At 36.8% G+C, this 27,217-nt stretch overlaps 39 non-coding genes and 16 pseudogenes across 39 annotated transcripts; all 55 read left to right on the top strand.

Annotated features, from left to right (window-relative positions):
• The first annotated feature begins 41 nt into the window (after positions 1 to 41).
• LOC113344725 lies at positions 42 to 160 on the top strand (annotated as a pseudogene).
• Positions 161 to 539: 379 nt separating this feature from the next.
• Positions 540 to 658, top strand: LOC113344398. Its single transcript, XR_003357796.1, has one exon. It is a non-coding gene; the product is annotated as a 5S ribosomal RNA (ribosomal RNA).
• Positions 659 to 1,039: 381 nt separating this feature from the next.
• On the top strand, positions 1,040 to 1,158 carry LOC113345133 (annotated as a pseudogene).
• Positions 1,159 to 1,538: 380 nt separating this feature from the next.
• Positions 1,539 to 1,657, top strand: LOC113344867 (annotated as a pseudogene).
• Positions 1,658 to 2,037: 380 nt separating this feature from the next.
• Positions 2,038 to 2,156, top strand: LOC113345043 (annotated as a pseudogene).
• Positions 2,157 to 2,537: 381 nt separating this feature from the next.
• Positions 2,538 to 2,655, top strand: LOC113345077 (annotated as a pseudogene).
• A 381-nt stretch (positions 2,656 to 3,036) lies between these two features.
• LOC113344460 lies at positions 3,037 to 3,155 on the top strand. The gene has a single exon (XR_003357830.1). It is a non-coding gene; the product is annotated as a 5S ribosomal RNA (ribosomal RNA).
• A 379-nt stretch (positions 3,156 to 3,534) lies between these two features.
• Positions 3,535 to 3,653, top strand: LOC113344376. Its single transcript, XR_003357780.1, has one exon. It is a non-coding gene; the product is annotated as a 5S ribosomal RNA (ribosomal RNA).
• A 379-nt stretch (positions 3,654 to 4,032) lies between these two features.
• Positions 4,033 to 4,151, top strand: LOC113344009. Its single transcript, XR_003357539.1, has one exon. It is a non-coding gene; the product is annotated as a 5S ribosomal RNA (ribosomal RNA).
• Positions 4,152 to 4,511: 360 nt separating this feature from the next.
• Positions 4,512 to 4,630, top strand: LOC113342938. Its single transcript, XR_003356925.1, has one exon. It is a non-coding gene; the product is annotated as a 5S ribosomal RNA (ribosomal RNA).
• Positions 4,631 to 4,993: 363 nt separating this feature from the next.
• On the top strand, positions 4,994 to 5,112 carry LOC113343696. Its single transcript, XR_003357373.1, has one exon. It is a non-coding gene; the product is annotated as a 5S ribosomal RNA (ribosomal RNA).
• Positions 5,113 to 5,469: 357 nt separating this feature from the next.
• LOC113344662 lies at positions 5,470 to 5,588 on the top strand (annotated as a pseudogene).
• A 381-nt stretch (positions 5,589 to 5,969) lies between these two features.
• LOC113344339 lies at positions 5,970 to 6,088 on the top strand. The gene has a single exon (XR_003357771.1). It is a non-coding gene; the product is annotated as a 5S ribosomal RNA (ribosomal RNA).
• Positions 6,089 to 6,469: 381 nt separating this feature from the next.
• LOC113344965 lies at positions 6,470 to 6,588 on the top strand (annotated as a pseudogene).
• Positions 6,589 to 6,967: 379 nt separating this feature from the next.
• Positions 6,968 to 7,086, top strand: LOC113344293. Its single transcript, XR_003357739.1, has one exon. It is a non-coding gene; the product is annotated as a 5S ribosomal RNA (ribosomal RNA).
• Positions 7,087 to 7,478: 392 nt separating this feature from the next.
• LOC113345126 lies at positions 7,479 to 7,597 on the top strand (annotated as a pseudogene).
• A 380-nt stretch (positions 7,598 to 7,977) lies between these two features.
• Positions 7,978 to 8,096, top strand: LOC113344861 (annotated as a pseudogene).
• Positions 8,097 to 8,477: 381 nt separating this feature from the next.
• On the top strand, positions 8,478 to 8,596 carry LOC113343706. The gene has a single exon (XR_003357375.1). It is a non-coding gene; the product is annotated as a 5S ribosomal RNA (ribosomal RNA).
• A 382-nt stretch (positions 8,597 to 8,978) lies between these two features.
• LOC113343701 lies at positions 8,979 to 9,097 on the top strand. The gene has a single exon (XR_003357374.1). It is a non-coding gene; the product is annotated as a 5S ribosomal RNA (ribosomal RNA).
• A 378-nt stretch (positions 9,098 to 9,475) lies between these two features.
• LOC113345012 lies at positions 9,476 to 9,594 on the top strand (annotated as a pseudogene).
• Positions 9,595 to 9,975: 381 nt separating this feature from the next.
• LOC113345110 lies at positions 9,976 to 10,093 on the top strand (annotated as a pseudogene).
• A 381-nt stretch (positions 10,094 to 10,474) lies between these two features.
• Positions 10,475 to 10,593, top strand: LOC113344453. Its single transcript, XR_003357828.1, has one exon. It is a non-coding gene; the product is annotated as a 5S ribosomal RNA (ribosomal RNA).
• Positions 10,594 to 10,971: 378 nt separating this feature from the next.
• Positions 10,972 to 11,090, top strand: LOC113343268. Its single transcript, XR_003357131.1, has one exon. It is a non-coding gene; the product is annotated as a 5S ribosomal RNA (ribosomal RNA).
• Positions 11,091 to 11,447: 357 nt separating this feature from the next.
• On the top strand, positions 11,448 to 11,566 carry LOC113342610. The gene has a single exon (XR_003356754.1). It is a non-coding gene; the product is annotated as a 5S ribosomal RNA (ribosomal RNA).
• A 363-nt stretch (positions 11,567 to 11,929) lies between these two features.
• LOC113344447 lies at positions 11,930 to 12,048 on the top strand. The gene has a single exon (XR_003357818.1). It is a non-coding gene; the product is annotated as a 5S ribosomal RNA (ribosomal RNA).
• Positions 12,049 to 12,405: 357 nt separating this feature from the next.
• Positions 12,406 to 12,524, top strand: LOC113343558. Its single transcript, XR_003357294.1, has one exon. It is a non-coding gene; the product is annotated as a 5S ribosomal RNA (ribosomal RNA).
• A 381-nt stretch (positions 12,525 to 12,905) lies between these two features.
• Positions 12,906 to 13,024, top strand: LOC113344000. Its single transcript, XR_003357537.1, has one exon. It is a non-coding gene; the product is annotated as a 5S ribosomal RNA (ribosomal RNA).
• Positions 13,025 to 13,389: 365 nt separating this feature from the next.
• On the top strand, positions 13,390 to 13,508 carry LOC113344055. Its single transcript, XR_003357628.1, has one exon. It is a non-coding gene; the product is annotated as a 5S ribosomal RNA (ribosomal RNA).
• A 381-nt stretch (positions 13,509 to 13,889) lies between these two features.
• Positions 13,890 to 14,008, top strand: LOC113344552. The gene has a single exon (XR_003357863.1). It is a non-coding gene; the product is annotated as a 5S ribosomal RNA (ribosomal RNA).
• A 382-nt stretch (positions 14,009 to 14,390) lies between these two features.
• Positions 14,391 to 14,509, top strand: LOC113345171 (annotated as a pseudogene).
• A 377-nt stretch (positions 14,510 to 14,886) lies between these two features.
• LOC113344102 lies at positions 14,887 to 15,005 on the top strand. The gene has a single exon (XR_003357657.1). It is a non-coding gene; the product is annotated as a 5S ribosomal RNA (ribosomal RNA).
• A 382-nt stretch (positions 15,006 to 15,387) lies between these two features.
• Positions 15,388 to 15,506, top strand: LOC113343769. The gene has a single exon (XR_003357393.1). It is a non-coding gene; the product is annotated as a 5S ribosomal RNA (ribosomal RNA).
• Positions 15,507 to 15,886: 380 nt separating this feature from the next.
• On the top strand, positions 15,887 to 16,005 carry LOC113343996. The gene has a single exon (XR_003357536.1). It is a non-coding gene; the product is annotated as a 5S ribosomal RNA (ribosomal RNA).
• A 365-nt stretch (positions 16,006 to 16,370) lies between these two features.
• Positions 16,371 to 16,489, top strand: LOC113344053. The gene has a single exon (XR_003357611.1). It is a non-coding gene; the product is annotated as a 5S ribosomal RNA (ribosomal RNA).
• Positions 16,490 to 16,870: 381 nt separating this feature from the next.
• On the top strand, positions 16,871 to 16,989 carry LOC113344546. The gene has a single exon (XR_003357861.1). It is a non-coding gene; the product is annotated as a 5S ribosomal RNA (ribosomal RNA).
• A 382-nt stretch (positions 16,990 to 17,371) lies between these two features.
• LOC113345165 lies at positions 17,372 to 17,490 on the top strand (annotated as a pseudogene).
• A 377-nt stretch (positions 17,491 to 17,867) lies between these two features.
• Positions 17,868 to 17,986, top strand: LOC113344097. The gene has a single exon (XR_003357656.1). It is a non-coding gene; the product is annotated as a 5S ribosomal RNA (ribosomal RNA).
• A 382-nt stretch (positions 17,987 to 18,368) lies between these two features.
• Positions 18,369 to 18,487, top strand: LOC113343761. Its single transcript, XR_003357390.1, has one exon. It is a non-coding gene; the product is annotated as a 5S ribosomal RNA (ribosomal RNA).
• A 380-nt stretch (positions 18,488 to 18,867) lies between these two features.
• On the top strand, positions 18,868 to 18,986 carry LOC113343242. The gene has a single exon (XR_003357126.1). It is a non-coding gene; the product is annotated as a 5S ribosomal RNA (ribosomal RNA).
• A 382-nt stretch (positions 18,987 to 19,368) lies between these two features.
• On the top strand, positions 19,369 to 19,487 carry LOC113343261. The gene has a single exon (XR_003357130.1). It is a non-coding gene; the product is annotated as a 5S ribosomal RNA (ribosomal RNA).
• A 357-nt stretch (positions 19,488 to 19,844) lies between these two features.
• On the top strand, positions 19,845 to 19,963 carry LOC113342542. The gene has a single exon (XR_003356719.1). It is a non-coding gene; the product is annotated as a 5S ribosomal RNA (ribosomal RNA).
• Positions 19,964 to 20,326: 363 nt separating this feature from the next.
• LOC113343691 lies at positions 20,327 to 20,445 on the top strand. The gene has a single exon (XR_003357370.1). It is a non-coding gene; the product is annotated as a 5S ribosomal RNA (ribosomal RNA).
• Positions 20,446 to 20,802: 357 nt separating this feature from the next.
• LOC113343552 lies at positions 20,803 to 20,921 on the top strand. The gene has a single exon (XR_003357293.1). It is a non-coding gene; the product is annotated as a 5S ribosomal RNA (ribosomal RNA).
• A 381-nt stretch (positions 20,922 to 21,302) lies between these two features.
• Positions 21,303 to 21,421, top strand: LOC113343990. Its single transcript, XR_003357535.1, has one exon. It is a non-coding gene; the product is annotated as a 5S ribosomal RNA (ribosomal RNA).
• Positions 21,422 to 21,786: 365 nt separating this feature from the next.
• On the top strand, positions 21,787 to 21,905 carry LOC113344046. The gene has a single exon (XR_003357578.1). It is a non-coding gene; the product is annotated as a 5S ribosomal RNA (ribosomal RNA).
• Positions 21,906 to 22,286: 381 nt separating this feature from the next.
• Positions 22,287 to 22,405, top strand: LOC113344539. The gene has a single exon (XR_003357860.1). It is a non-coding gene; the product is annotated as a 5S ribosomal RNA (ribosomal RNA).
• A 382-nt stretch (positions 22,406 to 22,787) lies between these two features.
• Positions 22,788 to 22,906, top strand: LOC113345157 (annotated as a pseudogene).
• Positions 22,907 to 23,283: 377 nt separating this feature from the next.
• Positions 23,284 to 23,402, top strand: LOC113344090. Its single transcript, XR_003357653.1, has one exon. It is a non-coding gene; the product is annotated as a 5S ribosomal RNA (ribosomal RNA).
• A 382-nt stretch (positions 23,403 to 23,784) lies between these two features.
• On the top strand, positions 23,785 to 23,903 carry LOC113343754. Its single transcript, XR_003357388.1, has one exon. It is a non-coding gene; the product is annotated as a 5S ribosomal RNA (ribosomal RNA).
• Positions 23,904 to 24,283: 380 nt separating this feature from the next.
• LOC113343234 lies at positions 24,284 to 24,402 on the top strand. The gene has a single exon (XR_003357118.1). It is a non-coding gene; the product is annotated as a 5S ribosomal RNA (ribosomal RNA).
• A 382-nt stretch (positions 24,403 to 24,784) lies between these two features.
• Positions 24,785 to 24,902, top strand: LOC113345207 (annotated as a pseudogene).
• A 381-nt stretch (positions 24,903 to 25,283) lies between these two features.
• LOC113344287 lies at positions 25,284 to 25,402 on the top strand. Its single transcript, XR_003357733.1, has one exon. It is a non-coding gene; the product is annotated as a 5S ribosomal RNA (ribosomal RNA).
• Positions 25,403 to 25,783: 381 nt separating this feature from the next.
• On the top strand, positions 25,784 to 25,902 carry LOC113343959. The gene has a single exon (XR_003357506.1). It is a non-coding gene; the product is annotated as a 5S ribosomal RNA (ribosomal RNA).
• A 381-nt stretch (positions 25,903 to 26,283) lies between these two features.
• On the top strand, positions 26,284 to 26,402 carry LOC113344236. Its single transcript, XR_003357713.1, has one exon. It is a non-coding gene; the product is annotated as a 5S ribosomal RNA (ribosomal RNA).
• A 380-nt stretch (positions 26,403 to 26,782) lies between these two features.
• LOC113345064 lies at positions 26,783 to 26,901 on the top strand (annotated as a pseudogene).
• Positions 26,902 to 27,217: the final 316 nt, after the last annotated feature.

Raw genomic sequence — 27,217 nt, 5'->3', positions numbered from 1 at the left:
TTGGAAACGTGTTAAGTAGTAAAACTAGTAAGATCCTTTCAGGAATCGATCATACCAGCACTAATGTACCAGAACCCATCATTACTCAGAAGTAAAGCGTGCTTGGCCGAGAGTAGTACTAAGATGGGTGACCTCTTGGGAAGTCCTCGTGTTGATTGCCTTTTTTGTTTTTTTGCCATTTTTTTTGCGGATTTGTCTAATGAAGGGCAAAGACGAGTAGTGAAATATATTTGTTTTCACTAGGACTTTATCTTTTGGACAAAATTCTTTTGAATTATTTCCTAATTTGTTGAAAACCCGGACGCCGGGCATTTAATTGAATATTATAATGCATTTTAATGTATTTTCACTAAAACAAACTATTAAAAATATGTTGATTGTTCAGAATAACTGCTCCAAAACAATCTCCTCGCCGTAAGCTTTCCAACGAGTCATCACTTGTCCCGATCGGACTTTCCACGAAGAATTAATAGGCGTTAGACGGATCGAGCCAACACATTGGAGACGTGTTAAGTAGTAAAACTAGTAAGATCCTTTTAGCAATCGATCATACCAGCACTAATGCACCAGAACCCAGCATAACTCTGCAGTTAAGCGTGCTTGGGCGAGAGTAGTACTAAGATGGGTGACCTCTTGGGATGTCCTCGTGTTGATTGCCTTTTTTGTTTTTTTGCCATTTTATTTTGCCGATTTGTCTAATGAAGGGCAAAGACGAGTAGCGAAATATATTTGTTTTCACCAGGACTTTATCCATTTGGACAAAATGCTTTTGAATTATATCCTAATTTGTTGAAAACCCGGACGTCGGGTATTTAATTGAATATTATAATGCATTTTTAATGTATTTTTACTAAAAAAACTATTAAAAATATGTTGATTGTTCAGAATAACTGCTCCAAAACAATCTCCTCGCCGTAAGGTTTCCAACGAGTCATCACTTGTCCTGATCGGAGTTTCCACGAAGAATTAATAGGCGTTAGACGGATCGAACTAACACATTGGAGACGTGTTAAGTAGTAAAACTAGTAAGATCCTTTCAGCAATCGATCATACCAGAAATAATGCACCAGAACCCAGCAGAACTATGCAGTTAAGCGTGCTTGGGCGAGAGTAGTACAAACATGGGTGACCTTTTGGGAAGTCCTCGTGTTGATTGTCTTTTTTGTTTTTTTGCCATTTTTTTTTTGCCGATTTGTCGAATGAAGGGCAAAGAAGAGTAGTGAAATATACTTGTTTTCACTAGGACTTTATCTTTTGGACAAAATTCTTTTGAATTATTTCCTAATTTGTTGAAAACCCGGACGCCGGGCATTTAATTGAATATTATAATGCATTTTAATGTATTTTCACTTAAAAAACTATTAAAAATATGTTGATTGTTCAGAATAACTGCTCCAAAACAATCTCCTCGCCGTAAGGTTTCCAACGAGTCATCACTTGTCCTGATCGGACTTTCCACGAAGAATTAATAGGCGTTAGATGGATCGAGCCAACACATTGGAAACGTGTTAAGTAGTAAAACTAGTAAGATCCTTTCAGGAATCGATCATACCAGCACTAATGTACCAGAACCCATCATTACTCAGCAGTAAAGCGTGCTTGGCCGAGAGTAGTACTAAGATGGGTGACCTCTTGGGAAGTCCTCGTGTTGATTGCCTTTTTTGTTTTTTTGCCATTTTATTTTGCCGATTTGTCTAATGAAGGGAAAAGGCGAGTAGCGAAATATATTGATTTTCACCAGGAATTTATCTTTTTGGACAAAATCCTTTTGAATTATTTCCTAATTTATTGAAAACCCGGACGCCGGGTATTTAATTGAATATTATAATGCATTTTTAATGTATTTTCACTAAAAAAACTATTAAAAATATGTTGATTGTTCAGAATAACTGCTCCAAAACAATCTTCTCGCCGTAAGGTTTCCAACGAATCATCACTTGTCCTGATCGGACTTTCCATAAAGAATTAATAGGCGTTAGACGGATTGATCCAACACATTGGAGACGTGTTAAGTAGTAAACTAGTAAGATCCTTTCACCACTCGATCATACCAACACTAATGCACCAGAACCCAGCAGAACTCTACAGTTAAGGGTGCTTGGCCGAGAGTAGTACTAAGATGGGTGACCTCTTGGGAAGTCCTCGTGTTGATTGCCTTTTTTGTTGTTTTGCCATTTTTTTTGCCGATTTGTCTAATGAAGGGCAGTGACGAGTAGTGAAATATATTTGTTTTCACCAGGACTTTATCTTTTTGGACAAAATTCTTTTGAATTATTTCCTAATTTGTTGAAAACCCGGACGTCGGGTATTTAATTGAATATTATAATGCATTTTTAATGTATTTTCACTAAAACAAACTATTAAAAATATGTTGATTGTTCAGAATAATTGCTCCAAAACAATCTCCTCGCCGTAAGGTTTCCAACGAGTCATCACTTGTCCTGATCGGACTTTGCACGAAATATTAATAGGCGTTAGACGGATCAAGCCAATACATTGAAGACGTGTTAAGTAGTAAAACTAGTAAGATCCTTTCAACAATCGATCATACCAGCACTAATGCACCAGAACCCAGCAGAACTATGCAGTTAAGCGTGCTTAGCGAGAGTAGTACTAAGATGGGTGACCTCTTGGGAAGTCCTCGTGTTGATTGCCTTATTTGTTTTTTTGCCATTTTTTTAACCGATTTGTCTAATGAAGGGCAGTGACGAGTAGTGAAATATATTTGTTTTCACTAGGACTTTATCTTTTTGGACAAAATTCTTTTGAATTATTTCCTAATTTGTTGAAAACCCGGACGCCGGGTATTTAATTGAATATTATAATGCATTTTTAATGTATTTTCTCTAAAAAAAACTATTAAAAAGATGTTCATTGTTCGGAATGACTTCTCCAAAACGATCTCCTCGCCGTAAGGTTTCCAACGAGTCATCACTTGTCCTGATCGGACTTTCCACGAAGAATTAATAGGCGTTAGACGGATCGAGCCAACACATTGGAGACGTGTTAAGTAGTAAAACTGGTAACATCCTTTCAGCAATCGATCATACTAGCACTAATGCACCAGAACACATCATAACTCTGCAGTTAAGCGTGCTTGGGCGAGAGTAGTACTAAGATGGGTGACCTCTTGGGAAGTTCTTGTGTTGTTTGTCTTTTTTGTTTTTTTGCCATTTTTTTTTGCGATTTGTCTAATGAAGGGCAGTGACGAGTAGTGAAATATATTTGTTTTCACCAGGACTTTATCTTTTTAGACAAAATGCTTTTGAATTATTTCCTAATTTGTTGAAAACCCGGACGTCGAGTTTTAATTGAATATTATAATGCATTTTTAATGTATTTTCACTAAAAAAACTATTAAAAATATGTTGATTGTTCAGAATAACTGCTCCAAAACAATCTCCTCGCCGTAAGGTTTCCAACGAGTCATCACTTGTCCTGATCGGACTGTCCATAAAGAATTAATATGTGTTAGACGGATCGAGCCAATACATTGGAGACGTGTTAAGTAGTAAAACTAGTACGATCCTTTCAGCAATCGATCATACCAGCACTAATGCACCAGAACCCATCATTACTCTGCAGTTAAGCGTGCTTGGGAGAGAGTAGTACTAAGATGGGTGACCTCTTGGGAAGTTCTTGTGTTGTTTGTCTTTTTTGTTTTTTTGCCATTTTTTTTTGCGATTTGTCTAATGAAGGGCAGTGACGAGTAGTGAAATATATTTGTTTTCACCAGGACTTTATCTTTTTAGACAAAATGCTTTTGAATTATTTCCTAATTTGTTGAAAACCCGGACGTCGAGTTTTAATTGAATATTATAATGCATTTTTAATGTATTTTCACTAAAAAAACTATTAAAAATATGTTGATTGTTCAGAATAACTGCTCCAAAACAATCTCCTCGCCGTAAGGTTTCCAACGAGTCATCACTTGTCCTGATCGGACTGTCCATAAAGAATTAATATGTGTTAGACGGATCGAGCCAATACATTGGAGACGTGTTAAGTAGTAAAACTAGTACGATCCTTTCAGCAATCGATCATACCAGCACTAATGCACCAGAACCCATCATTACTCTGCAGTTAAGCGTGCTTGGGAGAGAGTAGTACTAAGATGGGTGACCTCTTGGGAAGTCCTCGTGTTGATTGCCTTTTTTTGTTTTTTTGCCTTTTTTTTTTGCCGATTTGTCTAATGAAGGGCAGTGACGAGTAGTGAAATATATTTGTTTTTATTAGGAATTTATCTTTTTGGACAAAATTCTTTTGAATTATTTTCTAATTTCTTGAAAACCCGGACCCCGAGCATTTAATTGAATATTTACTAAAAAAAACTATTAAAAAGATGTTAATTGTTCAGAATAATTGCTCCAAAACAATCTCCTCGCCGTAAGGTTTCCAACGAGTCATCACTTGTCCCGATCGGACTTTCCACGAAGAATTAATAGGCGTTTGACGGATCGAGCCAACACATTGGAGACGTGTTAAGTAGTAAAACTAGTAAGATCCTTTCAGCAATCGATCATACCAGCACTAATGCACCAGAACCCATCAGAACTCTGTAGTTAAGCGTGCTTGGGCAAGAGTAGTACTAAGATGGGTGACCTCTTGGGAAGTCCTCGTGTTGATTGCCTATTTTTTTTGCCGATTTGTCTAATGAAGGGCAAAGACGAGTAGTGAAATATATTTGATTTGACTAGGACTTTATCTTTTGGACAAAATTCTTTTAATTTATTTCCTAATTTGTTGAAAACCCGAACGAAGGGAATTTAATTCAATATTATAATGCATTTTAATGTATTTTCACTAAAACAAACTATTAAAAATATGTTGATTGTTCAGAATAACTGCTCCAAAACAATCTCCTCGCCGTAAGGTTTTCAACGAGTCATCACTTGTCCTGATCGGACTTTCCATAAAGAATTAATATGCGTTAGACGGATCGAGCCAACACATTGGAGACGTGTTAAGTAGTAAAACTAGTAAGATCCTTTCAGCAATCGATCATACCAGCACTAATGCACCAGAACCCATCATTACTCTGCAGTTAAGCGTGCTTGGGCGAGAGTAGTACTAAGATGGGTGACCTCTTGGGAAGTCCTCGTGTTGATTTCCTTTTTTGATTTTTTGCCTTTTTTTTTGCCGATTTGTCTAATGAAGGGCAGTGACGAGTAGTGAAATATATTTGTTTTCATTAGGACTTTATCTTTTTAGACAAAATGCTTTTGAATTATTTCCTAATTTCTTGAAAACCCGGACGTCGGGCATTTAATTGAATATTTACTAAAAAAAACTATTAAAAAGATGTTAATTGTTCAGAATAACTGCTCCAAAAAATCTCCTCGCCGTAAGGTTTCCAACGAATCATGACTTGTCCTGATCGGACCTTCCACGAAGAATTAATAAGCGTTAGCCGGATCGAGCCAACACATTGGAGACGTGTTAAGTAGTAAAACTAGTAAGATCCTTTCAGCAATCGATCATACCAGCACTAATGCACCAGAACCCATCATTACTCAGCTGTAAAGCGTGCTTGGCCGAGAGTAGTACTAAGATGGGTGACCTCTTGGGAAGTCCTCGTGTTGATTGCCTTTTTTGTTTTTTTGCCATTTTATTTTGCTGATTTGTCTAATGAAGGGCAAAGACGAGTAGCGAAATATATTTGTTTTCAACAGGACTTTATCTTTTTGGACAAAATGCTTTTGAATTATTTCCTAATTTGTTGAAAACCCGGACGCCGGGTATTTAATTGAATATTATAATGCATTTTTAATGTATTTTTACTAAAAAAACTATTAAAAATATGTTGATTGTTCCGAATAACTACTACAAAACAATCTCCTCGCCATAAGGTTTCCAACGAGTCATCACTTATCCTGATCGGACTTTCCACGAAGAATTAATAGGCGTTAAACCGATCGAGCTAACACATTTGAGACGTTTTAAGTAATAAAACTAGTAAGATCCTTTCAGCAATCGATCATACCAGCACTAATGCACCAGAACCCAGCAGAACTATGCAGTTAAGCGTGCTTGGACGAGAGTAGTACTAAGATGGGTGACCTCTTCGGAAGTCCTCGTGTTGATTGCCTTTTTTGTTTTTTTGCCATTTTTTTTTGCCGATTTGTCTAATGAAGGGCAAAGACGAGTAGTGAAATATATTTGTTTTCACTAGGACTTTATCTTTTGGACAAAATCCTTTTGAATTATTTCCTAATTTGTTGAAAGCCCGGACGCCGGGCATTTAATTGAAAATTATAATGCATTTTAATGTATTTTCACTAAAAAAAAACTATTAAAAATATGTTGATTGTTAAGAATAACTTCTCCAAAACAATCTCCTCGCCGTGAGGTTTCCAACGAGTCATCACTTGTCCTGATCGGACTTTCCACGAAGAATTAATAGGCGTTAGACGGATCGAGCCAACACATTGGAGACGTGTTAAATAGTAAAACTAGTAAGATCCTTTCAGCAATCGTTCATACCAGCACTAATGCATCCGAACCCATCGGAACTCTACAGTTAAGCGTGCTTGGACGAGAGTAGTACTAAGATCGGTGACCTCTTGGGAAGTCCTCGTGTTGATTGCCTTTTTTGTTTTTTTGCCATTTTTTTTGCCGATTTGTCTAATGAAGGGCAAAGACGAGTAGTGAAATATATTTGTTTTCACTAGGACTTTATCTTTTGGACAAAATTCTTTTGAATTATTTCCTAATTTGTTGAAAACCCGGACGCCGGGCATTTAATTGAATATTATAATGCATTTTAATGTATTTTCACTAAAACAAACTATTAAAAATATGTTGATTGTTCAGAATAACTGCTCCAAAACAATCTCCTCGCCGTAAGCTTTCCAACGAGTCATCACTTGTCCCGATCGGACTTTCCACGAAGAATTAATAGGCGTTAGACGGATCGAGCCAACACATTGGAGACGTGTTAAGTAGTAAAACTAGTAAGATCCTTTTAGCAATCGATCATACCAGCACTAATGCACCAGAACCTAGCATAACTCTGCAGTTAAGCGTGCTTGGGCGAGAGTAGTACTAAGATGGGTGACCTCTTGGGAAGTCCTCGTGTTGATTGCCTTTTTTGTTTTTTTGCCATTTTATTTTGCCGATTTGTCTAATGAAGGGCAAAGACGAGTAGCGAAATATATTTGTTTTCACCAGGACTTTATCCATTTGGACAAAATGCTTTTGAATTATATCCTAATTTGTTGAAAACCCGGACGTCGGGTATTTAATTGAATATTATAATGCATTTTTAATGCATTTTTAATGTATTTTTACTAAAAAAACTATTAAAAATATGTTGATTGTTCAGAATAACTGCTCCAAAACAATCTCCTCGCCGTAAGGTTTCCAACGAGTCATCACTTGTCCTGATCGGAGTTTCCACGAAGAATTAATAGGCGTTAGACGGATCGAACTAACACATTGGAGACGTGTTAAGTAGTAAAACTAGTAAGATCCTTTCAGCAATCGATCATACCAGAAATAATGCACCAGAACCCAGCAGAACTATGCAGTTAAGCGTGCTTGGGCGAGAGTAGTACAAACATGGGTGACCTTTTGGGAAGTCCTCGTGTTGATTGTCTTTTTTGTTTTTTTGCCATTTTTTTTTTGCCGATTTGTCGAATGAAGGGCAAAGACGAGTAGTGAAATATACTTGTTTTCACTAGGACTTTATCTTTTGGACAAAATTCTTTTAAATTATTTCCTAATTTGTTGAAAACCCGGACGCCGGGCATTTAATTGAATATTATAATGCATTTTAATGTATTTTCACTTAAAAAACTATTAAAAATATGTTGATTGTTCAGAATAACTGCTCCAAAACAATATCCTCGCCGTAAGGTTTCCAACGAGTCATCACTTGTCCTGATCGGACTTTCCACGAAGAATTAATAGGCGTTAGATGGATCGAGCCAACACATTGGAAACGTGTTAAGTAGTAAAACTAGTAAGATCCTTTCAGGAATCGATCATACCAGCACTAATGTACCAGAACCCATCATTACTCAGCAGTAAAGCGTGCTTGGCCGAGAGTAGTACTAAGATGGGTGACCTCTTGGGAAGTCCTCGTGTTGATTGCCTTTTTTGTTTTTTTGCCATTTTATTTTGCCGATTTGTCTAATGAAGGGAAAAGGCGAGTAGCGAAATATATTGATTTTCACCAGGAATTTATCTTTTTGGAAAAAATCCTTTTGAATTATTTCCTAATTTATTGAAAACCCGGACGCCGGGTATTTAATTGAATATTATAATGCATTTTTAATGTATTTTCACTAAAAAAACTATTAAAAATTTGTTGATTGTTCAGAATAACTGCTCCAAAACAATCTCCTCGCCGTAAGGTTTCCAACGAGTCATCACTTGTCCCGATCGGACTTTCCACGAAGAATTAATAGGCGTTAGACGGATCGAGCCAACACATTGGAGACGTGTTAAGTAGTAAAACTAGTAAGATCTTTTTAGCAATCAATCATACCAGCACTAATGCACCAGAACCCAGCAGAACTCTGCAGTTAAGCGTGCTTGGGCGAGAGTAGTACTAAGATGGGTGACCTCTTGGGAAGTCCTCGTGATGATTGCCTTTTTTGTTTTTTTGCCATTTTATTTTGACGATTTGTCTAATTAAGGGCAGTGACGAGTAGTGAAATATATTTGTTTTCACTAGGACTTTATCTTTTTGGACAAAATTCTTTTGAATTATTTCCTAATTTGTTGAAAAACCGGATGCCGGGCATTTAATTGAATATTATAATGCATTTTTAATGTATTTTCTCTAAAACAAACTATTAAAAATATGTTGATTGTTCAGAATAATTGCTCCAAAACAATCTCCTCGCCGTAAGGTTTCCAACGAATCATCACTTGTCCTGATCGGACTTTCCATAAAGAATTAATAGGCGTTAGACGGATCGAGCCAACACATTGGAGACGTGTTAAGTAGTAAAACTAGTAAGATCCTTTCAACAATCGATCATACCAGCACTAATGCACCAGAACCCATCAGAACTCTGCAGTAAAGCGTGCTTGGGCGAGAGTAGTACTAAGATGGGTGACCTCTTGGGAAGTCCTTGTGTTGTTTGCCTTTTTTGTTTATTTGCCATTTTTTTTGCCGATTTGTCTAATGAACGGCAAAGACGAGTAGTGAAATATATTTGATTTGACTAGGACTTTATCTTTTGGACCTAATTCTTTTGAATTGTTTCCTAATTTGTTGAAAACCCGAACGCAAGGCATTTAATTGAATATTATAATGCATTTTAATGTATTTTCACTAAAACAAATTATTAAAAATATGTTGATTGTTCAGAATAACTGCTCCAAAACAATCTTCTCGCCGTAAGGTTTCCAACGAATCATCACTTGTCCTGATCGGACTTTCCATAAAGAATTAATAGGCGTTAGACGGATTGATCCAACACATTGGAGACGTGTTAAGTAGTAAACTAGTAAGATCCTTTCACCACTCGATCATACCAACACTAATGCACCAGAACCCAGCAGAACTCTACAGTTAAGCGTGCTTGGCCGAGAGTAGTACTAAGATGGGTGACCTCTTGGGAAGTCCTCGTGTTGATTGCCTTTTTTGTTGTTTTGCCATTTTTTTTGCCGATTTGTCTAATGAAGGGCAGTGACGAGTAGTGAAATATATTTGTTTTCACCAGGACTTTATCTTTTTGGACAAAATTCTTTTGAATTATTTCCTAATTTGTTGAAAACCCGGACGTCGGGTATTTAATTGAATATTATAATGCATTTTTAATGTATTTTCACTAAAACAAACTATTAAAAATATGTTGATTGTTCAGAATAATTGCTCCAAAACAATCTCCTCGCCGTAAGGTTTCCAAAGAGTCATCACTTGTCCTGATCGGACTTTGCACGAAATATTAATAGGCGTTAGACGGATCAAGCCAATACATTGAAGACGTGTTAAGTAGTAATACTGGTAAGATCCTTTCAACAATCGATCATACCAGCACTAATGCACCAGAACCCAGCAGAACTATGCAGTTAAGCGTGCTTAGCGAGAGTAGTACTAAGATGGGTGACCTCTTGGGAAGTCCTCGTGTTGATTGCTTTTTTTGTTTTTTTGCCATTTTTTTAACCGATTTGTCTAATGAAGGGCAGTGACGAGTAGTGAAATATATTTGTTTTCACTAGGACTTTATCTTTTTGGACAAAATTCTTTTGAATTACTTCCTAATTTGTTGAAAACCCGGACGCCGGGTATTTAATTGAATATTATAATGCATTTTTAATGTATTTTCTCTAAAAAAAACTATTAAAAAGATGTTCATTGTTCGGAATGACTTCTCCAAAACGATCTCCTCGCCGTAAGGTTTCCAACGAGTCATCACTTGTCCTGATCGGACTTTCCACGAAGAATTAATAGGCGTTAGACGGATCGAGCCAACACATTGGAGACGTGTTAAGTAGTAAAACTAGTAACATCCTTTCAGCAATCGATCATACTAGCACTAATGCACCAGAACACATCATAACTCTGCAGTTAAGCGTGCTTGGGCGAGAGTAGTACTAAGATGGGTGACCTCTTGGGAAGTTCTTGTGTTGTTTGTCTTTTTTGTTTTTTTGCCATTTTTTTTGCGATTTGTCTAATGAAGGGCAGTGACGAGTAGTGAAATATATTTGTTTTCACCAGGACTTTATCTTTTTAGACAAAATGCTTTTGAATTATTTCCTAATTTGTTGAAAACCCGGACGTCGAGTTTTAATTGAATATTATAATGCATTTTTAATGTATTTTCACTAAAAAAACTATTAAAAATATGTTGATTGTTCAGAATAACTGCTCCAAAACAATCTCCTCGCCGTAAGGTTTCCAACGAGTCATCACTTGTCCTGATCGGACTGTCCATAAAGAATTAATATGTGTTAGACGGATCGAGCCAATACATTGGAGACGTGTTAAGTAGTAAAACTAGTACGATCCTTTCAGCAATCGATCATACCAGCACTAATGCACCAGAACCCATCATTACTCTGCAGTTAAGCGTGCTTGGGCGAGAGTAGTACTAAGATGGGTGACCTCTTGGGAAGTCCTCGTGTTGATTGCCTTTTTTTGTTTTTTTGCCTTTTTTTTGCCGATTTGTCTAATGAAGGGCAGTGACGAGTAGTGAAATATATTTGTTTTTATTAGGAATTTATCTTTTTGGACAAAATTCTTTTGAATTATTTTCTAATTTCTTGAAAACCCGGACGCCGAGCATTTAATTGAATATTTACTAAAAAAACTATTAAAAAGATGTTAATTGTTCAGAATAATTGCTCCAAAACAATCTCCTCGCCGTAAGGTTTCCAACGAGTCATCACTTGTCCCGATCGGACTTTCCACGAAGAATTAATAGGCGTTTGACGGATCGAGCCAACACATTGGAGACGTGTTAAGTAGTAAAACTAGTAAGATCCTTTCAGCAATCGATCATACCAGCACTAATGCACCAGAACCCATCAGAACTCTGTAGTTAAGCGTGCTTGGGCGAGAGTAGTACTAAGATGGGTGACCTCTTGGGAAGTCCTCGTGTTGATTGCCTATTTTTTTTGCCGATTTGTCTAATGAAGGGCAAAGACGAGTAGTGAAATATATTTGATTTGACTAGGACTTTATCTTTTGGACAAAATTCTTTTAATTTATTTCCTAATTTGTTGAAAACCCGAACGAAGGGAATTTAATTCAATATTATAATGCATTTTAATGTATTTTCACTAAAACAAACTATTAAAAATATGTTGATTGTTCAGAATAACTGCTCCAAAACAATCTCCTCGCCGTAAGGTTTTCAACGAGTCATCACTTGTCCTGATCGGACTTTCCATAAAGAATTAATATGCGTTAGACGGATCGAGCCAACACATTGGAGACGTGTTAAGTAGTAAAACTAGTAAGATCCTTTCAGGAATCGATCATACCAGCACTAATGCACCAGAACCCATCATTACTCTGCAGTTAAGCGTGCTTGAGCGAGAGTAGTACTAAGATGGGTGACCTCTTGGGAAGTCCTCGTGCTGATTGCCTTTTTTGATTTTTTGCCTTTTTTTTTGCCGATTTGTCTAATGAAGGGCATTGACGAGTAGTGAAATATATTTGTTTTCATTAGGACTTTATCTTTTTAGACAAAATGCTTTTGAATTATTTCCTAATTTCTTGAAAACCCGGACGTCGGGCATTTAATTGAATATTTACTAAAAAAAACTATTAAAAAGATGTTAATTGTTCAGAATAACTGCTCCAAAAAATCTCCTCGCCGTAAGTTTTCCAACGAATCATCACTTGTCCTGATCGGACCTTCCACGAAGAATTAATAAGCGTTAGCCGGATCGAGCCAACCTATTGGAGACGTGTTAAGTAGTAAAACTAGTAAGATCCTTTCAACAATCGATCATACCAGCACTAATGCACCAGAACCCATCAGCACTCTGCAGTTAAGCGTGCTTGGGCGAGAGTGGTACTAAGATGGGTGACCTCTTGGGAAGTCCTCGTGTTGATTGCCATTTTTGTTTTTTTGCCATTTTTTTTTGTCGATTTGTCTAATGAAGGGCAGTGACGAGTAGTGAAATATATTTGTTTTATCTAGGACTTTATGTTTTTGGAATAAATTCTTTTGAATTATTTCCTAATTTGTTGAAAACCCGGACGCCGGGCATTTAATTGAATATTATAATACATTTTTAATGTATTTTAACTAAAAAAACTATTAAAAAGATGTTAATTGTTTAGATTGACTGCTCCAAAAAAATCTCCTCGTCGTAAGGTTTCCAACGAGTCATCAATCGTCCTGATCGGACTTTCCACGAAGAATTAATAGGCGTTAGACGGATCGAGCCAACACATTGGAGACGTGTTAAGTAGTAAAACTAGTAAGATCCTTTCAACAATCGATCATACCAGCACTAATGCACCAGAACCCATCAGAACTCTGCAGTAAAGCGTGCTTGGGAGAGAGTAGTACTAAGATGGGTGACCTCTTGGGAAGTCCTCGTGTTGATTGGCTTTTTGTTTTTTGCCGATTTGTCTAATGAAGGGCAGTGACGAGTAGTGAAATATATTTGTTTTCACCAGGACTTTATCTTTTTAGACAAAATGCTTTTGAATTATTTCCTAATTTGTTGAAAACCCGGACGTCGGGTTTTAATTGAATATTATAATGCATTTTTAATGTATTTTCACTAAAAAAACTATTAAAAATATGTTGATTGTTCAGAATAACTACTCCAAAACAATCTCCTCGCCGTAGAGTTTCCAACGAGTCATCACTCGTCCTGATCGGACTTTGCACGAAGAATTAATAGGCGTTAGACGGATTGATCCAACACATTGGAGACCTGTTAAGTAGTAAAACTAGTAAGATCCTTTCAGCAATCGATCATACCAGCACTAATGCACTAGAACCCAGCAGAATTCTGCAGTAAAGCGTGCTTGGGCGAGAGTAGTACTAAGATGGGTGACCTCTTGGGAAGTCCTCGTGTTGATTGCCTTTTTTGTTTTTTTGCCATTTTTTTTGCCGATTTGTATAACGAAGGGCAAAGACGAGTAGTGAAATATATTTGTTTTCACTAGGACTTTATCTTTTTGGACAAAATTCTTTTGAATTATTTCCTAATTTGTTGAAAACCCGGACGTCAGGCATTTAATTTAATATTATAATGCGTTTTTAATGTATTTTCACTAAAAAAAACTATTAAAAATATGTTAATTGCTCAGAGTAACTGCTCCAAAACAATCTCCTCGCCGTAAGGTTTTCAACGAGTCATCACTTGTCCTGATTGGACTTTCCATAAAGAATTAATAGGCGTTAGATGGATTGATCCAACACATTGGAGACGTGTTAAGTAGTAAAACTAGTAAGATCCTTTTGGCAATCGATCATACCAGCACTAATGCACCAGAACCCATCATTATTCTGCAGTAAAGCGTGCTTGGGCGAGAGTAGCACTAAGATGGGTGACCACTTGGGAAGTCCTCGTGTTGATTGCCTTTTTTGTTTTTTTGCCATTTGTTTTTTCCGATTTGTCTAATGAAGGGCAGTGACGAGTAGTGAAATATATTTGTTTTCACCAGGACTTTATCTTTTTGGACAAAATGCTTTTGAATTATTTCCTAATTTGTTGAAAACCCGGACGTCGGGTATTTAATTGAATATTATAATGTATTTTTAATGTATTTTCACTAAAACAAACTATTAAAAATATGTTGATTGTTCAGAATAACTGCTCCAAAACAATCTCCTCGCCGTAAGGTTTCCAACGATTCATCAGTTGTCCTGATTGGACTTTGCACGAAGAACTAATAGGCGTTAGACGGATCGAGCCAACACATTGGAGACGTGTTAAGTAGTAATACTAGTGAGATCCTTTCAGCAATCGATCATACCAGCACTTATGCACCAGAACCATCAGAACTCTGCAGTTAAGCGTGCTTGGGCGAGAGTAGTATTAAGATGGGTTGACCTCTTGGGAAGTCCTCATGTTGATTGGCTTTTTTGTTTTTTTGCATTTTTTTTACCGATTTGTCTAATGAAGAGCAGTGACGAGTAGTGAAATATATTTGTTTCACTAAGACTTTATCTTTTAGGACAAAATTCTTTTGAATTATTTCCTAATTTGTTGAAAACCCGGACGTCGGGCATTTAATTGAATATTATAATGCATTTTTAATGTATTTTCTCTAAAAAAAATATTAAAAAGATGTTAATTGTTCAGAATGACTGCTCCAAAACGATCTCCTCACCGTAAGGTTTCCAACGAGTCATCTCTTGTCCTGATCGGAATTTCCACGAAGAATTAATAGGCGTTAGACGGATCGAGCCAACACGTTGGAGACGTGTTAAGTAGTAAAACTATAAGATCCTTTCAGCAATCGAACATACCAGCACTAATGCACCAGAACCCATCAGAACTCTGCAGTGAAGCGTGCTTGGGCGAGAGTAGTACTAAGATGGGTGACCTCCTGGGAAGTCCTCATGTTGATTGACTTTTTTATTTTTTTGCCATTTTTTTTTTGCCGATTTGTGTAATGAAGGGCAGTGACGAGTAGTGAAATATATTTGTTTTCACTAGGACTTTATCGTTTTGGACAAAATTCTTTTGAATTATTTCCTAATTTGTTGAAAACCCGGACGCCGTGCATTTAATTGAATATTATAATGCATTTTTAATGTATTTTCACTAAAAAAAATTATTAAAAAGATGTTAATTGTTCAGAATCACTGCTCCAAAAAATCTCCTCGCCGTAAGGTTTCCAACGAATCATCAGTTGTCCTGATCGGACCTTCCACGAAGAATTAATAGGCGTTAGCCGGATCGAGCCCACACATTGGAGACGTGTTAAGTTGTAAAACTAGTAAGATCCTTTCAACAATCGATCATTCCAGCACTAATGCACCAGAACCCATCAGAACTCTGCAGTTAAGCGTGCTTGGGCGAGAGTAGTACGAAGATGGGTGACCTCTTGGGAAGTCCTCGTGTTGATTGCCATTTTTGTTTTTTTGCCATTTTTTTTGCCGATTTGTCTAATGAAGGGCAGTGACGAGTAGTGAAATATATTTGTTTTATCTAGGACTTTATCTTTTTGGAATAAATTCTTTTGAATTATTTCCTAATTTGTTGAAAACCCGGACGCCGGGCATTTAATTGAATATTATTATGCATCTCTAATGTAATTTAACTAAAAAAACTATTAAAAAGATGTTAATTGTTTAGAATGACTACTCCAAAACAATCTCCTCGTCGTAAGGTTTCCAACGAGTCATCACTCGTCCTGATCGGACTTTCCACGAAGAATTAATAGGCGTTAGACGGATCGAGCCAACACATTGGAGACGTGTTAAGTAGTAAAACTAGTAAGATCCTTTCAACAATCGATCATACCAGCACTAATGCACCAGAACCCATCAGAACTCTGCAGTAAAGCGTGCTTGGGAGAGAGTAGTACTAAGATGGGTGACCTCTTGGGAAGTCCTCGTGTTGATTGGCTTTTTGTTTTTTGCCGATTTGTCTAATGAAGGGCAGTGACGAGTAGTGAAATATATTTGTTTTCACCAGGACTTTATCTTTTTAGACAAAATGCTTTTGAATTATTTCCTAATTTGTTGAAAACCCGGACGTCGGGTTTTAATTGAATATTATAATGCATTTTTAATGTATTTTCACTAAAAAAACTATTAAAAATATGTTGATTGTTCAGAATAACTACTCCAAAACAATCTCCTCGCCGTAGAGTTTCCAACGAGTCATCACTCGTCCTGATCGGACTTTGCACGAAGAATTAATAGGCGTTAGACGGATTGATCCAACACATTGGAGACCTGTTAAGTAGTAAAACTAGTAAGATCCTTTCAGCAATCGATCATACCAGCACTAATGCACTAGAACCCAGCAGAATTCTGCAGTAAAGCGTGCTTGGGCGAGAGTAGTACTAAGATGGGTGACCTCTTGGGAAGTCCTCGTGTTGATTGCCTTTTTTGTTTTTTTGCCATTTTTTTTGCCGATTTGTATAACGAAGGGCAAAGACGAGTAGTGAAATATATTTGTTTTCACTAGGACTTTATCTTTTTGGACAAAATTCTTTTGAATTATTTCCTAATTTGTTGAAAACCCGGACGTCAGGCATTTAATTTAATATTATAATGCGTTTTTAATGTATTTTCACTAAAAAAAACTATTAAAAATATGTTAATTGCTCAGAGTAACTGCTCCAAAACAATCTCCTCGCCGTAAGGTTTTCAACGAGTCATCACTTGTCCTGATTGGACTTTCCATAAAGAATTAATAGGCGTTAGATGGATTGATCCAACACATTGGAGACGTGTTAAGTAGTAAAACTAGTAAGATCCTTTTGGCAATCGATCATACCAGCACTAATGCACCAGAACCCATCATTATTCTGCAGTAAAGCGTGCTTGGGCGAGAGTAGCACTAAGATGGGTGACCACTTGGGAAGTCCTCGTGTTGATTGCCTTTTTTGTTTTTTTGCCATTTGTTTTTTCCGATTTGTCTAATGAAGGGCAGTGACGAGTAGTGAAATATATTTGTTTTCACCAGGACTTTATCTTTTTGGACAAAATGCTTTTGAATTATTTCCTAATTTGTTGAAAACCCGGACGTCGGGTATTTAATTGAATATTATAATGTATTTTTAATGTATTTTCACTAAAACAAACTATTAAAAATATGTTGATTGTTCAGAATAACTGCTCCAAAACAATCTCCTCGCCGTAAGGTTTCCAACGATTCATCAGTTGTCCTGATTGGACTTTGCACGAAGAACTAATAGGCGTTAGACGGATCGAGCCAACACATTGGAGACGTGTTAAGTAGTAATACTAGTGAGATCCTTTCAGCAATCGATCATACCAGCACTTATGCACCAGAACCATCAGAACTCTGCAGTTAAGCGTGCTTGGGCGAGAGTAGTATTAAGATGGGTTGACCTCTTGGGAAGTCCTCATGTTGATTGGCTTTTTTGTTTTTTTGCATTTTTTTTACCGATTTGTCTAATGAAGAGCAGTGACGAGTAGTGAAATATATTTGTTTCACTAAGACTTTATCTTTTAGGACAAAATTCTTTTGAATTATTTCCTAATTTGTTGAAAACCCGGACGTCGGGCATTTAATTGAATATTATAATGCATTTTTAATGTATTTTCTCTAAAAAAAATATTAAAAAGATGTTAATTGTTCAGAATGACTGCTCCAAAACGATCTCCTCACCGTAAGGTTTCCAACGAGTCATCTCTTGTCCTGATCGGAATTTCCACGAAGAATTAATAGGCGTTAGACGGATCGAGCCAACACGTTGGAGACGTGTTAAGTAGTAAAACTATAAGATCCTTTCAGCAATCGAACATACCAGCACTAATGCACCAGAACCCATCAGAACTCTGCAGTGAAGCGTGCTTGGGCGAGAGTAGTACTAAGATGGGTGACCTCCTGGGAAGTCCTCATGTTGATTGACTTTTTTATTTTTTTGCCATTTTTTTTTTGCCGATTTGTGTAATGAAGGGCAGTGACGAGTAGTGAAATATATTTGTTTTCACTAGGACTTTATCGTTTTGGACAAAATTCTTTTGAATTATTTCCTAATTTGTTGAAAACCCGGACGCCGTGCATTTAATTGAATATTATAATGCATTTTTAATGTATTTTCACTAAAAAAAATTATTAAAAAGATGTTAATTGTTCAGAATCACTGCTCCAAAAAATCTCCTCGCCGTAAGGTTTCCAACGAATCATCAGTTGTCCTGATCGGACCTTCCACGAAGAATTAATAGGCGTTAGCCGGATCGAGCCCACACATTGGAGACGTGTTAAGTTGTAAAACTAGTAAGATCCTTTCAACAATCGATCATTCCAGCACTAATGCACCAGAACCCATCAGAACTCTGCAGTTAAGCGTGCTTGGGCGAGAGTAGTACGAAGATGGGTGACCTCTTGGGAAGTCCTCGTGTTGATTGCCATTTTTGTTTTTTTGCCATTTTTTTTGCCGATTTGTCTAATGAAGGGCAGTGACGAGTAGTGAAATATATTTGTTTTATCTAGGACTTTATCTTTTTGGAATAAATTCTTTTGAATTATTTCCTAATTTGTTGAAAACCCGGACGCCGGGCATTTAATTGAATATTATTATGCATCTCTAATGTAATTTAACTAAAAAAACTATTAAAAAGATGTTAATTGTTTAGAATGACTACTCCAAAACAATCTCCTCGTCGTAAGGTTTCCAACGAGTCATCACTCGTCCTGATCGGACTTTCCACGAAGAATTAATAGGCGTTAGACGGATCGAGCCAACACATTGGAGACGTGTTAAGTAGTAAAACTAGTAAGATCCTTTCAACAATCGATCATACCAGCACTAATGCACCAGAACCCATCAGAACTCTGCAGTAAAGCGTGCTTGGGCGAGAGTAGTACTAAGATGGGTGACCTCTTGGGAAGTCCTCGTGTTGATTGGCTTTTTGTTTTTTTTTTGCCATTTTTTTTACCGATTTGTCTAATGAAGGGCAGTGACGAGTAGTGAAATATATTTGTTTTCACTAGGACTTTATCTTTTTGGACAAAATTCTAATGAATTATTTCCTAATTTGTTGAAAACCCGGACGCCGAGCATTTAATTGAATATGATAATGCATTTTTAATGTATTTTCACTAAAAAAACTATTAAAAATATGTTGATTGTTCAGAATAACTGCTCCAAAACAATCTCCTCGCCGTAAGGTTTCCAACGAGTCATCACTTGTCCTGATCGGACTGTCCATAAAGAATTAATATGTGTTAGACGGATCGAGCCAATACATTGGAGACGTGTTAAGTAGTAAAACTAGTACGATCCTTTCAGCAATCGATCATACCAGCACTAATGCACCAGAACCCATCATTACTCTGCAGTTAAGCGTGCTTGGGCGAGAGTAGTACTAAGATGGGTGACCTCTTGGGAAGTCCTCGTGTTGATTGCCTTTTTTTGTTTTTTTGCCTTTTTTTTGCCGATTTGTCTAATGAAGGGCAGTGACGAGTAGTGAAATATATTTGTTTTTATTAGGAATTTATCTTTTTGGACAAAATTCTTTTGAATTATTTTCTAATTTCTTGAAAACCCGGACGCCGAGCATTTAATTGAATATTTACTAAAAAAACTATTAAAAAGATGTTAATTGTTCAGAATAATTGCTCCAAAACAATCTCCTCGCCGTAAGGTTTCCAACGAGTCATCACTTGTCCCGATCGGACTTTCCACGAAGAATTAATAGGCGTTTGACGGATCGAGCCAACACATTGGAGACGTGTTAAGTAGTAAAACTAGTAAGATCCTTTCAGCAATCGATCATACCAGCACTAATGCACCAGAACCCATCAGAACTCTGTAGTTAAGCGTGCTTGGGCGAGAGTAGTACTAAGATGGGTGACCTCTTGGGAAGTCCTCGTGTTGATTGCCTATTTTTTTTGCCGATTTGTCTAATGAAGGGCAAAGACGAGTAGTGAAATATATTTGATTTGACTAGGACTTTATCTTTTGGACAAAATTCTTTTAATTTATTTCCTAATTTGTTGAAAACCCGAACGAAGGGAATTTAATTCAATATTATAATGCATTTTAATGTATTTTCACTAAAACAAACTATTAAAAATATGTTGATTGTTCAGAATAACTGCTCCAAAACAATCTCCTCGCCGTAAGGTTTTCAACGAGTCATCACTTGTCCTGATCGGACTTTCCATAAAGAATTAATATGCGTTAGACGGATCGAGCCAACACATTGGAGACGTGTTAAGTAGTAAAACTAGTAAGATCCTTTCAGCAATCGATCATACCAGCACTAATGCACCAGAACCCATCATTACTCTGCAGTTAAGCGTGCTTGGGCGAGAGTAGTACTAAGATGGGTGACCTCTTGGGAAGTCCTCGTGTTGATTTCCTTTTTTGATTTTTTGCCTTTTTTTTTGCCGATTTGTCTAATGAAGGGCAGTGACGAGTAGTGAAATATATTTGTTTTCATTAGGACTTTATCTTTTTAGACAAAATGCTTTTGAATTATTTCCTAATTTCTTGAAAACCCGGACGTCGGGCATTTAATTGAATATTTACTAAAAAAAACTATTAAAAAGATGTTAATTGTTCAGAATAACTGCTCCAAAAAATCTCCTCGCCGTAAGTTTTCCAACGAATCATCACTTGTCCTGATCGGACCTTCCACGAAGAATTAATAAGCGTTAGCCGGATCGAGCCAACCTATTGGAGACGTGTTAAGTAGTAAAACTAGTAAGATCCTTTCAACAATCGATCATACCAGCACTAATGCACCAGAACCCATCAGCACTCTGCAGTTAAGCGTGCTTGGGCGAGAGTGGTACTAAGATGGGTGACCTCTTGGGAAGTCCTCGTGTTGATTGCCATTTTTGTTTTTTTGCCATTTTTTTTTGTCGATTTGTCTAATGAAGGGCAGTGACGAGTAGTGAAATATATTTGTTTTATCTAGGACTTTATGTTTTTGGAATAAATTCTTTTGAATTATTTCCTAATTTGTTGAAAACCCGGACGCCGGGCATTTAATTGAATATTATAATACATTTTTAATGTATTTTAACTAAAAAAACTATTAAAAAGATGTTAATTGTTTAGATTGACTGCTCCAAAAAAATCTCCTCGTCGTAAGGTTTCCAACGAGTCATCAATCGTCCTGATCGGACTTTCCACGAAGAATTAATAGGCGTTAGACGGATCGAGCCAACACATTGGAGACGTGTTAAGTAGTAAAACTAGTAAGATCCTTTCAACAATCGATCATACCAGCACTAATGCACCAGAACCCATCAGAACTCTGCAGTAAAGCGTGCTTGGGAGAGAGTAGTACTAAGATGGGTGACCTCTTGGGAAGTCCTCGTGTTGATTGGCTTTTTGTTTTTTGCCGATTTGTCTAATGAAGGGCAGTGACGAGTAGTGAAATATATTTGTTTTCACCAGGACTTTATCTTTTTAGACAAAATGCTTTTGAATTATTTCCTAATTTGTTGAAAACCCGGACGTCGGGTTTTAATTGAATATTATAATGCATTTTTAATGTATTTTCACTAAAAAAACTATTAAAAATATGTTGATTGTTCAGAATAACTACTCCAAAACAATCTCCTCGCCGTAGAGTTTCCAACGAGTCATCACTCGTCCTGATCGGACTTTGCACGAAGAATTAATAGGCGTTAGACGGATTGATCCAACACATTGGAGACCTGTTAAGTAGTAAAACTAGTAAGATCCTTTCAGCAATCGATCATACCAGCACTAATGCACTAGAACCCAGCAGAATTCTGCAGTAAAGCGTGCTTGGGCGAGAGTAGTACTAAGATGGGTGACCTCTTGGGAAGTCCTCGTGTTGATTGCCTTTTTTGTTTTTTTGCCATTTTTTTTGCCGATTTGTATAACGAAGGGCAAAGACGAGTAGTGAAATATATTTGTTTTCACTAGGACTTTATCTTTTTGGACAAAATTCTTTTGAATTATTTCCTAATTTGTTGAAAACCCGGACGTCAGGCATTTAATTTAATATTATAATGCGTTTTTAATGTATTTTCACTAAAAAAAACTATTAAAAATATGTTAATTGCTCAGAGTAACTGCTCCAAAACAATCTCCTCGCCGTAAGGTTTTCAACGAGTCATCACTTGTCCTGATTGGACTTTCCATAAAGAATTAATAGGCGTTAGATGGATTGATCCAACACATTGGAGACGTGTTAAGTAGTAAAACTAGTAAGATCCTTTTGGCAATCGATCATACCAGCACTAATGCACCAGAACCCATCATTATTCTGCAGTAAAGCGTGCTTGGGCGAGAGTAGCACTAAGATGGGTGACCACTTGGGAAGTCCTCGTGTTGATTGCCTTTTTTGTTTTTTTGCCATTTGTTTTTTCCGATTTGTCTAATGAAGGGCAGTGACGAGTAGTGAAATATATTTGTTTTCACCAGGACTTTATCTTTTTGGACAAAATGCTTTTGAATTATTTCCTAATTTGTTGAAAACCCGGACGTCGGGTATTTAATTGAATATTATAATGTATTTTTAATGTATTTTCACTAAAACAAACTATTAAAAATATGTTGATTGTTCAGAATAACTGCTCCAAAACAATCTCCTCGCCGTAAGGTTTCCAACGATTCATCAGTTGTCCTGATTGGACTTTGCACGAAGAACTAATAGGCGTTAGACGGATCGAGCCAACACATTGGAGACGTGTTAAGTAGTAATACTAGTGAGATCCTTTCAGCAATCGATCATACCAGCACTTATGCACCAGAACCATCAGAACTCTGCAGTTAAGCGTGCTTGGGCGAGAGTAGTATTAAGATGGGTTGACCTCTTGGGAAGTCCTCATGTTGATTGGCTTTTTTGTTTTTTTGCATTTTTTTTACCGATTTGTCTAATGAAGAGCAGTGACGAGTAGTGAAATATATTTGTTTCACTAAGACTTTATCTTTTAGGACAAAATTCTTTTGAATTATTTCCTAATTTGTTGAAAACCCGGACGTCGGGCATTTAATTGAATATTATAATGCATTTTTAATGTATTTTCTCTAAAAAAAATATTAAAAAGATGTTAATTGTTCAGAATGACTGCTCCAAAACGATCTCCTCACCGTAAGGTTTCCAACGAGTCATCTCTTGTCCTGATCGGAATTTCCACGAAGAATTAATAGGCGTTAGACGGATCGAGCCAACACGTTGGAGACGTGTTAAGTAGTAAAACTATAAGATCCTTTCAGCAATCGAACATACCAGCACTAATGCACCAGAACCCATCAGAACTCTGCAGTGAAGCGTGCTTGGGCGAGAGTAGTACTAAGATGGGTGACCTCCTGGGAAGTCCTCATGTTGATTGACTTTTTTATTTTTTTGCCATTTTTTTTTTGCCGATTTGTGTAATGAAGGGCAGTGACGAGTAGTGAAATATATTTGTTTTCACTAGGACTTTATCGTTTTGGACAAAATTCTTTTGAATTATTTCCTAATTTGTTGAAAACCCGGACGCCGTGCATTTAATTGAATATTATAATGCATTTTTAATGTATTTTCACTAAAAAAAATTATTAAAAAGATGTTAATTGTTCAGAATCACTGCTCCAAAAAATCTCCTCGCCGTAAGGTTTCCAACGAATCATCAGTTGTCCTGATCGGACCTTCCACGAAGAATTAATAGGCGTTAGCCGGATCGAGCCCACACATTGGAGACGTGTTAAGTTGTAAAACTAGTAAGATCCTTTCAACAATCGATCATTCCAGCACTAATGCACCAGAACCCATCAGAACTCTGCAGTTAAGCGTGCTTGGGCGAGAGTAGTACGAAGATGGGTGACCTCTTGGGAAGTCCTCGTGTTGATTGCCATTTTTGTTTTTTTGCCATTTTTTTTGCCGATTTGTCTAATGAAGGGCAGTGACGAGTAGTGAAATATATTTGTTTTATCTAGGACTTTATCTTTTTGGAATAAATTCTTTTGAATTATTTCCTAATTTGTTGAAAACCCGGACGCCGGGCATTTAATTGAATATTATTATGCATCTCTAATGTAATTTAACTAAAAAAACTATTAAAAAGATGTTAATTGTTTAGAATGACTACTCCAAAACAATCTCCTCGTCGTAAGGTTTCCAACGAGTCATCACTCGTCCTGATCGGACTTTCCACGAAGAATTAATAGGCGTTAGACGGATCGAGCCAACACATTGGAGACGTGTTAAGTAGTAAAACTAGTAAGATCCTTTCAACAATCGATCATACCAGCACTAATGCACCAGAACCCATCAGAACTCTGCAGTAAAGCGTGCTTGGGCGAGAGTAGTACTAAGATGGGTGACCTCTTGGGAAGTCCTCGTGTTGATTGGCTTTTTGTTTTTTTTTGCCATTTTTTTTACCGATTTGTCTAATGAAGGGCAGTGACGAGTAGTGAAATATATTTGTTTTCACTAGGACTTTATCTTTTTGGACAAAATTCTAATGAATTATTTCCTAATTTGTTGAAAACCCGGACGCCGAGCATTTAATTGAATATGATAATGCATTTTTAATGTATTTTCTCTAAAAAAAACTATTAAAAAGATGTTAATTGTTCAGAATTACTGCTCCAAAACGATCTCCTCGCCGTAAGGTTTCCAACGAGTCATCACTTGTCCTGATCGGACTTTCCACGAAGAATTAATAGACGTTAGACGGATCGAGCCAACTCATTGGAGACGTGTTAAGTAGTAAAACTAGTAAGATCATTTCATCAATCGATCATACCAGCACTAATGCACCATAACCCTCAAAACTCTGCAGTTAAGCGTTCTTGGGCGAGAGTAGTACTAAGATGGGTGACCTCTTGGGAAGTCCTCTTGTTGATTGTGTTTTTTGTTTTTTTGCCATTTTTTTTTGCCGATTTGTCTAGTGAAGGGCAGTGACGAGTAGTGAAATATATTTGTTTTCACTAGGACTTTATCTTTTTGGACAAAATTCTTTTGAATTATTTCCTAATTTGTTGAAAACCCGGATGCCGGGCATTTAATTGAATATTATAATTCATTTTTAATGCATTTTCACTAGAAAAAACTTTTAAAAAGTTGTTAATTGTTCAGAATGACTGCTCCAAAACAATCTCCTCGCTGTAAGGTTTCCAACGAGTCATCACTTGTCCTTATCGGACTTTCCATAAAGAATTAATAGGCGTTAGACAGATTGATCCAACACATTGGAGACGTGTTAAGTAGTATAACTAGTAAGATCCTTTCACAATCGATCATACCAGCACTAATGCACCAGAACCCATCAGAACTCTGCAGTAAAGCGTGCTTGCGCGAGAGTGGTACTAAGATGGGTGACCTCTTGGGAAGTCCTCGTGTTGATTGCATTTTTTGTTTTTTTGCCATTTTTTTTTGCCGATTTGTCTAATGAAGGGCAGTGACGAATAGTGAAATATATTTGTTTTCACTAGGAATTTATCTTTTTGGACAAAATTCTTTTGAATTATTTCCTAATTTGTTGAAAACCAGGACGTCGGGCATTTAATTGAATATTATAATGCATTTTTAATGTATTTTCACTAAAAAAAAATATTAAAAAGATGTTAATTATTCAGAATGACTGCTCCAAAAAATCTCCTCGTCGTAAGGTTTCCAACGAATCATCACTTGTCCTGATCGTACCTTCCACGAAGAATTAATAGGCGTTAGCCGGATCGAGCCAACACATTGGAGACGTGTTAAGTAGTAAAACTAGTAAGATCCTTTCAGCAATCGATCATACCAGCACTAATGCACCAGAACCCATGAGCACTCTGCAGTTAAGCGTGCTTAGGCGAGAGTGGTACTAAGATGGGTGACCTCTTGGGAAGTCCTCGTGTTGATTGCCTTTTTTGTTCTTTTTGCCATTTTTTTTGCCGATTTGTCTAATGAAGGGCAGCGACGAGTAGTGAAAAATATTTGTTTTCACGAGGACTTTATCTTTTTGGAAAAAATTCTTTTGAATTATTTCCTAATTTGTTGAAAACCAGGACGCCGGGCATTTAATTAAATATTATAATGCATTTTTAATGTATTTTCACTAAAAAAAATTATTAAAAAGATGTTAATTGTTCAGAATGACTGCTCCAAAAAATCTCCTCGTCGTAAGGTTTCCAACGAATCATCACTTGTCCTGATCGGACCTTCCACGAAGAATTAATAGGCGTTAGCCGGATCGAGCCAACACATTGGAGACGTGTTAAGTAGTAAAACTAGTAAGATCCTTTCAGCAATCGATCATACCAACACTAATGCACCAGAACCCATTAGCACTCTGCAGTTAAGCGTGCTTAGGCGAGAGTGGTACTAAGATGGGTGACCTCTTGGGAAGTCCTCGTGTTGATTGCTTTTTTGTTCTTTTTGCCATTTTTTTTGCCGATTTGTCTAATGAAGGGCAGCGACGAGTAGTGAAATATATTTGTTTTCACGAGGACTTTATCTTTTTGGAAAAAATTCTTTTGAATTATTTTCTAATTTGTTGAAAACCCGGACGCCGGGCATTTAATTGAATATTATAATGCATTTTTAATGTATTTTAACTAAAAAAACTATTAAAAAGATGTTAATTGTTTAGAATGACTGCTCCAAAACAATCTCCTCTTCGTAAGGTTTCCAACGAGTCATCACTCGTCCTGATCGGACTTTCCACGAAGAATTAATAGGCATTAGACGGATTGAGCCAACACATTGGAGACGTGTTAAGTAGTAGAACTAGTAAGATCCTTTCAGCAATCGTTCATACCAGCACTAATGCACCAGAACCAATCAAAACTCTGCAGTTAAGCTTGCTTGGGCGAGAGTAGTATTAAGATGGATGACCTCTTGGGAAGTCCTCGTGTTGATTGTCTTTTTTGTTTTTTTGCCATTTTTTTTTACCGATTTGTCTAATGAAGGGCAGTGACGAGTAGTGAAATATATTTGTTTTCACTAGGACTTTATCTTTTTGAACAAAATTCTTATGAATTATTTCCTAATTTGTTGAAAACGCGGACGCCGAGCATTTAATTGAATATGATAATGCATTTTTAATGTATTTTCTCTAAAAAAAACTATTAAAAAGATGTTAATTGTTCAGAATTACTGCTCCAAAACGATCTCCTCGCCGTAAGGTTTCCAACGAGTCATCACTTGTCCTGATCGGACTTTCCACGAAGAATTAATAG

This window comes from Papaver somniferum, chromosome 1 (assembly GCF_003573695.1).
Source record: "Papaver somniferum cultivar HN1 chromosome 1, ASM357369v1, whole genome shotgun sequence".
NCBI classification, from domain to species: domain Eukaryota; kingdom Viridiplantae; phylum Streptophyta; class Magnoliopsida; order Ranunculales; family Papaveraceae; genus Papaver; species Papaver somniferum.
This window is presented reverse-complemented; position numbering and strand designations above follow the sequence as displayed.